Here is an 11436-nt window from a genome sequence, read left to right as displayed (position 1 = left end):
CTCTCTGTCTCTCCCTCTCTCTTCCACGTTCTCTAAAAATCAATGGAAACATATTCTCAGGTGAGTATTAAAAAAGAAAGAAAGAAAGAAGTGTCCTATCCTATAAAAGACACATCTTGGAAATGCCTAAAGAAAGCTGTCATTTTTTCACATTCAAGGGACCAGAGTCCGTGTTGATGAAAACACCTTGGTGGCTGTGGTGGCTGGCAGTGGCTGCAGCAGTGGGGTAATGGGCTGGCGCCTTCCCTTGATCAGCCCAGTCACTTCCTGCAGAAGGCAGCAGACAGACCCAGGGGGAGCAGGCCTAAGCCGTGATTAGGACATCCCCTGAGGGCTTGCAGTGGTGAGAGGGGGCAGGCTGGGCTCAGGGAACCCCCTTCTGTACATCAATTTTGTGCACTGGGTCATTAATATATATATATATATATATATATATATATATATATATATATATATATAGATAGAGAGAGAGAGAGAGAGAGAGAGAGAGAGAGAGAGAGAGAGAGAGAGGCAGAGAGAGGCCTGGTACATGAATTCATGCATAGGTGGGGTCCAGCCAGCCTGGATAGGGGAAGGGGACATGGGTGGTTGTCCAACTTGCCAGCTGGTTGAACAGCTGGTTGGGGGAAAATTTCCAAATTAGCCTTTTATTATATAGAATATACACTGAGTGGCCAGATTATTATGCGTTCAGAGATCATAATATTCTGGTCACTCAGTGTATTTCTCCTCTACCAGCCATGCCGAAAGCCTGCCCAGGAATCAATTTTCTCCCTCTGACCCTCACCCTCAGTTGTGCTTAGTTGACTCCCAAAAGGCTATGTGTTAACTGCTTTTTCGGCAGGGAAAGTGAAAGGGAAACAAAATAAAATGAGACATAATAACCTCAGGAAAATGGTCACATGATTTCAGTGGAACCACTGGGTACACAGTGGGGAAGAGCTGGAAGCAAACTCCCAAGTGTATTTCTGGGTCAGACCAGCCAGAGCAGCAGGAGAGCGGCTGGTTCTTCCTGAAGGTGAGAGCAGGGTGAGGGGCAGGAGCACCGGGAAGGAGAGCTGCCTCTCCAAGAGGGGGGAGTCCACCAGGGAGGGGGCTGTGATCCGGAACAGGGCGGCAGCCTTAGTCTCAGAGAACGGGGTCCTCAGGCAAGCGAGGCCCAGGTACAGCAGGGAAATGATTTGCATGCAGGACTCAGCTCTTCCTTCTAGAAGGGGCGACTGAGGACAAAGGGTGAGGGCCTGGCCTTGGAAAGTGTTCCTTCAGATGTGTGGGGGAGTTGGGCAGGGAGTGTGAATGGTTCAAGGACCCCAGCTGTCCCTCTCTGTCCCCAGGGGGCCACCCCTCACCCCACTGTCACCTGTCCCATGACCACCCACCTCAGGTCCTCCCCAGGTTTGTCCCATGGCAGGATCTTAGCCATGGGTCCTGCTGGGAGCGGTGAGCTGGGTGGAGGGGTGTCAGGAATTCTGAGCAGCCAAATGCAATACCTGGTGGACAGGGCAGCTGGTGAGCATCCCCATATGACCCAGGGAGCAGAGGACAGGGGCCCAGGGACCCAGGAGCCAAGCCTGAGTTTTCAAGATCTGGGGGTACAGCTGGAGGGTGCTGAAGGGGATGGGCAGGAGGTGGGGCAGAGCCTGGGCCGGTGGCCACAGGAGCTCCCTCAGAAAACACTTTCCCAAGGTGGGTAAGGAGACCGGGTGAGGAAGGCTCACCCATCTGAATTCCAGTAATGGACTCAGAGACAGAAGTCTGGCGAAAATGGGACTTTTAAAACTTTCTGGTGAGCGGGTGTCTGCTGGTGCAGCCCCTGAATTAGCTGGCACAGGCAGTGTTTATCCCATTGTGTGAAATCCCTCCTCAGGTCTTTGCTGAGTACATGGAGTTTGCATTCTATCCCATAGGTTCCCAGGTCTTATTGGGTTTCTGTATTTTGTGTGTGTGTGTGTGTGTGTGTGTGTGTGTGTGTGTGTGTGTGTGTGTGTTTCCATTGGCTGAGGCCTTTTCTAGTTGTCTCCACCTCCCTTTGTCTAGCGAATCTTCCTGGACAATGTGCTGCAAGCCAGGAGCACAGCTCTCATATCCTCTCCCCACCTCCCCTCCCACATCCTGCTTGCTCTGGGGAAATTCAGTAACTGACTGGCCATATGCTGTTTCCTCCTATGAAGATGAATCTTAGAGCATGTCTCCCACAACAGGAAGCCCCAGCCAATTGCGGAGCCCAGAGGCAAAAGGGGGGAGTGGGAGGTGAGCTTCCCCCCAGGCCTGCAGAGGAGACTCCTGAGCCCAAGGCAAAGCCAGGCCCTGGGCCTCCACAGACAGAGCCCTGTCCCTCCACGCCCAGAGAGTGGGCCCGCTCCAGGGCAATTAACCCTCAGCTCTCCTGTTGTCCAGGTGACCCCTGTAGGCAGGTCCCTGTGAGGTTGGGACCTGGCTTCTGCCTTGCAGGAGCAGATCCCAGGGGTCCTGGGGGAATTGGAGTGTGTGGGAAGGTGACTTGTTGTGTTCTCCCCACAGGTGTGAGCTCTGATTTTTTGAGAAGATGGTGGTAGAAGAAGGTACCAGGTTCCTGCGCAATTTGGTGAGATTCAGCCAGACCTGGCCATGCCCAGCCACCAATTAATGGGCCAAACACAGGACTCTGGTCATTTCCCCATGGACAGGGTGCACCCAGGACAACTAAGGGCCTATAAGGGGCCCAGGGCTTCCCCCTGGGCTGAGGCCCCAGGACCCATGTGGGGGGTAGGGGGGGGCATCTCAAGTGACAGGCCAGGGTTCTCAGGTGATGGGGCACAAATAGAATATTGGGGACCAACTGAAATTGTAAGAACTATTAACCATGTTCTGATAACCATGATTGTTTAGTTCTGATGAAAGAAGGCACATGGCTGGGAGCTCACCTGGAAATGCAGCCCATCCTCCCCACCAGGGAGCTGCCTATTGTCATGGGAAGATTAACAACCTGGTGGTGGAAACCAGAGCCTGAGTCCGTCCCATTTCCCCAGGCCTTTGAGGACCCCCAGCCTGTGCATAACGCAGGCCTTGGCAAATCTCCAGCCTGTGTTACCTGAAAACTGCTCACTTGGCATTCCCTTGCCTACTTCCCCATGTAATATTTGTCCTTTTACCCAATATAAGCAGCTGGTTTAGCAGGTATTTGTGGATGACCTGCTGCTCACTGACACTGCCAGCAGTATTGGAATTAATGCTCACAGTGATTCCATCCTGTCTCTGCTTCATTGGCTCAAGGAGTGACAGCAGCAGGGATCCACTGATTGTCAGGTTACACAGGGACCCCTCAGCCTCCATCCCCTGCTGGGGTGTCAGAAAGGCCACCTCCTCCAGAGCCTGAAGGACCCTCTGCAGTGAGCCCAGCTCACCCTGTGAGCAATTCCATTGGCCACTTGCTTTCTCCCTCCAGCCCAGGGGTTGGAGAGTGCCATCCCCATGACCTATGAGGTGGCAGGGCCCAGAGGGCCAAGGGCCATCCTGAGGCCACCAGTTGCTCACTACAGAGGGGGGAGCAGAGCCAGCATCTCCCTCAGCTCAGTGGATGGGGCCATTCTTCCCTCTGGTTCCACCCATCCTGTCATCTGGGACCCTGAGCCCACAGTCCCCTCACTGTCTCTATCCTGGGGGGTGAGCCTGGGCTCACAGGTCACCCTTCCCCTTTCTTCCTCCTTATAGGGATCAATCACTGTGAGGTCAGGAAGAGGGTCCGGTGGGTTTGTGCTATCCATGGCTGTGATGGCAGCAGGTTTAATAGGAGCCAGCATCAGCATCTTCTGGGATAAGGTGTGTTAACGTAAAAAAACAAAAAACAAAAAAACACATTGAAACCTGTAAAGAATTTTAGTGAGTTTATTTGAGTCAAACTGTTGACATATACCAGGAAGCAGAACCTCAATGGGTTAAGATAATGCTTCAGAGGATGGTGGGTTACATTTGTATTTATACATTGCCATCAAAGGAGGGACATAGGTGGGTTACATGAAATTCATTGGTGACGGATTAAGGAGGTGGGATAAAGCAAAGCGGTGGGAAACCCCTGGGATTGGATAAAAAGTAGAATGATGGATACATACTTAGGTGAGTGCAGGAACAATTAACATAATAATGAAGGAATTTGAGGCATAGGTCCTGGCGCCCACCACTTCTGGTTGTGCACCAGAGGCTCCAGAAAAAGGGAAGTTCAAGTTTCCCAGACATCTCACAGATATGTTATCTTAGAGGCAAAAAGGCAAATGGGCTCAGGAAAGATCTAAGCTGAACTTGTCAGGGAAAATATCGGCCTAGGACATGACTGCCCACCATAACCAGTTTGTAGTTAAATATTTGATTTTCAGACCTTCTTTTGTGGTTATTTTAGATCTCTAAATATGCAAGACGGCAACACAAATAGCGGAAGTGGCGCTTTGGGAATGGATCTCCGGAGTAACCTGAGGACCTGCCCTACAACGGACAGGAAGCCTTTCCAAGCCCCTGGCCAGAAGGAGAAGGCTCCACCTTCCTGGGAATGTGTGAAGCAGCATGCTATACACAGTTTATATTTTCATAATGAACAACGTCAACTTCGGAGCAAAATAAAAATAAAATGCATACTGTGTGCCTGGCTCTTCCATTACCAGACTCTTTATCCCAGGATTCCTTTGAGACCCAGCCCTGGGGCCTCCCCACACCCCATCAGCCCCCACCTGGCCCTTCCCCAGGCTGCCTGACCTGATTCATCTTTCAGACCCAGGGCCACTGGTTCTTCTGGGGCCTCCTCAGGGCCTGAAAAGGGAAAGCCAATTCTGTTTCTCCTCTACAGCACTCACAGCCACATCCCAGCTGTGTGCCATTTCCCCCACCAACCTGTTTCCAGTTCTCGGGAACACCGACTTTGTTTCCTCTGATTTAACTCAATTCTGACACCAACAGGAGCTATTGAAGACCCCACCAATCTGCCCCAACTTCAAAAGCCAGTCCCAGATAATGGTTGCCAGGTTACCCACAAATTTCTTTCCAGGGATTCCTGCAACTTCTCCTTGGGTTCAATAATTTGCTAAACTGGGAGTCAGACATCCCTCTCACAATCCAGGACCGCTGGCTCCTAACTGCTCACCTGCCTGCCTGCCTGCCTCATTGTCCCTAACTGCCCTCAGTGCCAGCCTGATCACCCCTAACCGCTTCTGCCTTTTGGCCAGGTCACCCCCAATTGCCCACCCCCCGAAGGCCTGTTAGTCTCCAACTGTTCCCCCTGCTGGGGTAGTCACCCCCAACTATCCCCCCACCCCCTTGCTGGCGTAGTTGCCCACATCTACCCCTCTGCTAGCCTGGTCACCCCCAACTGCCTCCCTGCTAGCATGGTCGCCCCACACAGCCTGCTGTTCAGTCATTTGGTCATCCCTCACTAACCCCCCTGCAGGCCTGGTCGAACCACACAGTCTGTAGTTTAGTTGCCTGTCTCATTGTTTCATTTGGGACGGCCCCTAGCTCTTTATATATTAGGAAACTCGGGAACAGGAGATGCTGAAAAGTAAGAGACCCATCAGTCAAAACCCCATCACTTAAAAATGATAAAATAGGAAGTGGCATTCCCCTCACTGGCCAGACCCTTCAGCCCTGCACTGCAGAGGCCCCCAGAGGCACAGTGGGAGCTGTCCCTGGAGGGGCCACAGAGCAGCAGGCAGGCTAAAGGTGAAAGGAGTTTTTTGGGGTAAAACAGCAGGTCTGGGAAGTTTTGGGAATTAGGGGTTCTATGGGGAGAACCACAGGCTGCAAAGCTGGGAGCTGCCCGCAGGTACACATTCACAGAATGAGGGAGCTGCCAGGAGGTGCACATTCCAGATTAAAGGGCAGGAAGCCACTCATTCAGAGGAGGAGGAGGAGGAGGGCCCAGGGAAAAGAAAAACCAAAGGGAGAAGAAGAGGGAACCTCACCTGAGGTTTGGGCTCCGAAGCCGCCACAGTGACCAATCAGAGGGGATGTCAGGCCACAAGGAACTGCAGCCTTTATCAACCTTAGGAAAGGGGACTTAGTGGGCCTCTGTCCCCTGCCCCAGCTGGGAGTCTGTGCTTGTTTCTCAATGAATTTCCTCCTTTTCCTACACCACCTTTTGTCTGTGGCTTCATTCTTTGACAAGAACCCAGGAAGCCACCTTTGCATGCTGCCCAGTTTGATTTGACTTTGGAGTTTCAAAGGTCCAGCAGACACATTTGTGGGGGAAAGGGGCCACCTGCTGACCTGACCAGCTCAGGGAAGGCCTGCGTGGTAGTCTTGCAAACTCAGAGACCTAAAGCAACCACACAGGATGGTCTGAAATTAAACTTTAACTAAAAGCAGTTACGGTGGGTAGTTACATCCTAGGCCAGTATCTTCACTGACAAGGTCAACCTTCCCTTATCTGAGCCTATTCGTCTTTTTGCGTCTATAATAACATATCCTTGAAATGTCTGGGTAACTGTTCACTTTCCCTTTTCTGGACCCCTTGGGGTACAACCTAATGCGCCAACACAGACACCACAAACTCCTTCATTGTTATCATGTTTATTGTCCCTGCACCCACCTAAGTACCTATCATTTTACCTTATATACAATCCCAGGGGTTCCCCCTCAACCCCCAACCCCCTCTCCCCTGCATTGCTTTCTCCCACCTCCTTAATCTATCACCAATGAATTTCATGTAACCCACCTGTGTCCCTTTCCTTTGACAGCAATGTATAAATACAAGTGTAACCCGCCATTCTCCAGAGCCTTATCTGAATTCGCTGAGGTTCTGCTTCCCGGCATATGTCGACAGTTTGGCTCAAATAAACTCACAAAAATTCTTTACAGGTTCCATTGTTGTTTGTTTGTTTGTTTTGTGTATCTTTTAACAGCACAAATTCATAATATTAAAAGAAGTAGAAAAAAACTAAATGCCCATCGATAGAATATTTTGATTATATCAATGAACTGAAATAAACAGGCATTAAAACAAGAACTCTGTATCCACATGGTTCTCAAGGCACACATGTCAGGCAGGCTGTTGCTCAGCACGATGAGCTAGGTAGGCAGATGCAGAGACACAGGATGGTGGGTGCTGGGCCGTGGGTGGTGGGTGGGTAGGTGGCTGGTGGTGGGCTTGATTGTTATTTTGTCTGTGTCGGGGGCCCTCCCTGAGGGTCCTCCCCTGCAAGACTTTCCCTAGGAGGCCTCAGGCCCCTCCTGCTGGCCTTCCCAAGATGCCCCTTGGTCATTGCCCTCCCAGGCCCAGTGTTACCTCCTCCAGAAAGTCTCCCAGGACTGAAGGCTTCTGGCTGATGTGAGAATAAACAAGAAATCTTTTCTGTCAAAGAACAGTTTTGGCAGCCACCATTTGGGCTCCAGTGACTTGACGCCAGTATTTTGGTCCTCATGACTGGCAGCTCCCCTGGAGGCCACCATCTTGGGCTCTGACTTCCCCTTCCACTCCCTCTGAAATAGCCAGTCTCAAAATAATGGGAAGCTGAGCTCTGAGCCTGAGCGATCAAGTCAGAGTTCAAAGTGAGGGCAGGGCCGACCCTGGGTCAGGAAATTAATGACCGATTGGATTTCCCTTCCCTTGTGCTTTGCCCTTGACTTCCAGCTGGCCAGAGCACCCTTCTGCGCAGGGGTAAATTGGCCTTGCCGATACACGCTTGAGTGTTTGCCTCATTGCTGCAACACTGTTGAGAGCATTTCTAACACTGAGCTTCCAGAGGAAGGGCCTTTGCCAAAATGTTGGCTCCGGGGATTCTGAGTACGGGATGGGCTGCAGACTGGGGCCGGCACTGGACCCGAAGCTCTGTTTCCATAACAGGCTCGGGGTCCTCTTCAAATGACTCAGAATTATGGAATCTTTGGCCTCACTCCCCACCCACCCCCAGCACTGCTCCTCCTGTCTGGGGCTTCAACTATACACTGAGTGGCCAGATTATTATGATCTCTGAACTAATAATAATCTTGCCACCAGCCACGTGTTGCTGTGGCTCAGTCTGGTTAAATGGAAAAGAAAGAAAAGGCAAAAGCACATGTTCCTAATATGTTTTATTTCACAATGCTTGTGGGTATACAATATTTTTTGTTCTTCTATTGTCTGTGCAGATTTAGAGGTTGTCCTGTTAGCTGACTCTAGAACACTCAACATATAATTGTCCATTTGAGAAGCAATCCGAGTCTAGATCTAAACCACAAAATTCTAAAGATTGGCCCTGAGCTTTGTGATTGCAAACGCCAATCGAACTGGGAATTGCAATCTCTTACATTGAAATGGCATATCTGTTGGAATCATAGGAATGCGAGGAATGAGGACTTCTTCACCTTTGAAAGGTCCTGTCAATATTGTTGCTTCTACCAAGTTGTTCATTAATTTTTGTACTGTGAGCCTCGTGCTGTTGCAAATCTTTTGCTCGCTGATATTTCGCAACATGATAACTGGCACCCGGATTTTCAATTGCAGTAGGTGCGGTGGCATCCCTGGCAGATCGAGTGAATTCAAAAATTCTGTTGGATAATTAACCCCTTCACCTGCTTCCACAACAGTATCGACAGACTTGTATGTGACTGCCTCGCTCTGAATGTTAGACTGAAGAATGTTGTTAAGTTCGTAGACGTCTTTGTTCTTGGTCACAAGAATAGCTCGTTCACTCAGCCAATCGTGATTCTTATAATTGGTTTGAATATACTTTTTCAACCAATTCATCTTCCAACATCACTAAATTACAGAAGTTATGAGGCAATGAAATTGCTCCCGAGGTCAGGTCAACCGGCACCTTTCCGTTCCCAATTTCCAGCAATTGATGTGAGAATATCTCAGCTGATCGATCGTTTTGCAGCTGAACCTGCATATTTGTCATTTATTTTAACTTCTTTACATGTCGCCACAAAGTAGAGTATTTCAGGCAAGCATTTATTTCGTCTGCTGGTGTCCATCGAGGATTTCAGGTAATGTTTGCCTAAAATCTCCTGCAAGCAATATTAATGCGTTCCCAAATGGTCTGATGTTTCCACACAAATCTTGCAATGATCGATCAAGAGCCTCGAGGGATTTTTTGTGCGCCATTGTGCATTCTTTCCAAACAATAAGTTTGCATTTCTTTTTTTTGTTGTTGTTCTTTTATTTTTCTTTTATTTTTTTAAAATCAATCTTTATTGTTCATATTATTACAAAGGTTCCTCATTTCTTCCCCCCTCTACCAGGTTCCCACTCCCCCTCCCCCCTCCCCATCCCCCATTGTCCTCATCTATAGGTGCACAGTAAGTTCGCATTTCTGCAATACTTTTGCCATGCTGGATGCTTTGGAAATGTTGCACGTGGCAGTTTCAATGAATTGCATGTTTAATGGCAATTTCAAAGAGGAATGAGCAGTTCTCGTAGCGATGTCGCAGTTATTCCCGATGATTCAAGAGCTAAGGCTCTGTCATTTTGGGATCCAGTTGCTGCCAGAATCAATCTAATTAGGAACGTTTTACCAGTTCCTCCTGGTGCATCTAAGAAGAAGATTTCTCCAACCCCATTATTGACATTTTGCATTATTTGATTGTAAATGCCTTTTTGCTCAAGTGTTAGTTTAAAAATATTTGATTGCACATATGACAAAAGGTCACCCTTGTTGTAACTTTGTTCACTACGCAATTCTCCATCGAATGAAGCAGCAGCAGATGGAGTCGGTGATGGCATTCCCAATTGATTGAGAACTTTGTTCGCGATTTCTAAGCACAAATCTTCAATCATTATCAACATTGAAATGGTATCATAAAATTGGAAATTCGGAAATGGTAAATGGATCATAAATCGGAAACATTGAAATGGAATCTTAAAATATTTAGTATAGCCTGTGTTGCTTTTATGTCCAATTGATGGTGCTTTAAAAAAAAAAAAGCACGCATGTTTTTACCTTTCACAGGTGTGACATTTATACAATAGTAGGGATAAGGTATATAAAAATACTTGTGTATTCAAATGAAACTTTGTGGCAAAATTTCAAAGCAATCAGTGAAGAACTTTCAGAGATTTAAGATTTTGAACAAATGAACATTTACATTTTTATTAATATAGAAAATATACACACACATTTGAGGCCCAGTTCATAAATTTGTGCAGGGGAGGGGGGCGGCCAGCCTGGCCAGGGGAAGGAGACATGGGTGGTTGGCTGACCTGCCTGCTGGTTGAACTCCTGGTTGAGGGGACAATTTGCTTATTAGCCTTTTATTATATAGGATTATTATATATGATATACACTGAGTGGCCAGATTATTATGCGTTCAGCGATTAAAAAAATCTGGCCACTCAGTGTATTTCTCCTCTACCAGCCATGCCGAAAGCCTGCCCAGGAATCAATTTTCTCCCTCTGACCCTCACCCTCAGTTGTCTTTAGTTGACTCCCAAAAGGCTATGTGTTGACTGCTTTTTCGGCAGGGAAAGTGAAAGGGAAACAAAATAAAATGAAACATAATAACCTCAGGAAAAAAGTCACATGATTTCAGGAAAACCACTGGGTACACAGTGGGGCAGAGCTGGAAGTAAAGTCCCAAGTCTGCTTCTGGGTCAGACCAGCCAGAGCAGCAGGAGAGCGGCTGGTTCTTCCTGGAGGTGAGAGCAGGGTGAGGGGCAGGGGCACCGGGAAGGAGAGCTGCCTCTCCAAGAGGGGGGAGTCCACCAGGGAGGGGGCCGTGATCCGGAACAGGGCGGCAGCCTTGGCCTCAGGGAACGGGGTCCTCAGCCAAGGGAGGCCCAGGTACAGCAGGGAAATGATTTGCATGCAGGACTCAGATCTTCCTTCTAGAAGGGGCGACTGAGGACAAAGGGTGAGGGCCTGGACTTGGAAGGTGTGCCTTCAGATGTGTGGAGGGAGTTGGGCAGGGAGTGTGATGGTTCAAGGACCCCAGCTGTCCCTCTCTGTCCCCAGGGGGCCACCCCTCACCCCACTGTCACCTGTCCCATGACCACCCCCCTCAGGTCCTCCCCAGGTTTGTCCCATGGCAGGTTCTTAGCCATGGGTCCTGCTGAGAGCGGTGAGCTGGGTGGAGGGGTGTCAGGAATTCTGAGCAGCCAAATGCAATACCTGGTGGACAGGGCAGCTGGTGAGCATCCCCATATGACCCAGGGAGCAGAGGACAGGGGCCCAGGGACCCAGGAGCCAAGCCTGGGTTTTCAAGGTCTGGGGGTACAGCCGGAGGGTGCTGAAGGGGATGGGCAGGAGGTGGGGCAGAGCCTGGGCCGGTGGCCACAGGAGCTCCCTCAGAAAACACTTTCCCAAGGTGGGTAAGGAGACTGTGTGAGGAAGGCTCACCTGTCTGAATTCCAGTAACGGACTCAGAGACAGAAGTCTGGTGAAAATGGGACTTTTAAAACTTTCTGGTGAGCGGGTGTCTGCTGGTGCAGCCCCTGAATTAGCTGGCACAGGCAGTGTTTATTCCATTGTGTGAAATCCCTCCTCCAGGTCTTTGCTG

At 49.4% G+C, this 11436-nt stretch overlaps 1 long non-coding RNA gene across 1 annotated transcript in view; it reads left to right on the top strand.

The window, feature by feature from the left end:
- The first annotated feature begins 931 nt into the window (after positions 1 to 931).
- LOC118703192 overlaps positions 932 to 11436 on the top strand; it is a 19909-nt gene continuing 9404 nt past the window's right edge. Inside the window, exon 1 of the long non-coding RNA XR_004982944.2 lies at positions 932 to 1018. This is a non-coding gene — a long non-coding RNA (uncharacterized LOC118703192). The remainder of the gene's footprint in view (positions 1019 to 11436) is intronic.

This window comes from Pipistrellus kuhlii, unplaced genomic scaffold (genome assembly GCF_014108245.1).
Source record: "Pipistrellus kuhlii isolate mPipKuh1 unplaced genomic scaffold, mPipKuh1.p scaffold_m20_p_4, whole genome shotgun sequence".
Lineage (NCBI taxonomy): Eukaryota > Metazoa > Chordata > Mammalia > Chiroptera > Vespertilionidae > Pipistrellus > Pipistrellus kuhlii.
This window is presented reverse-complemented; position numbering and strand designations above follow the sequence as displayed.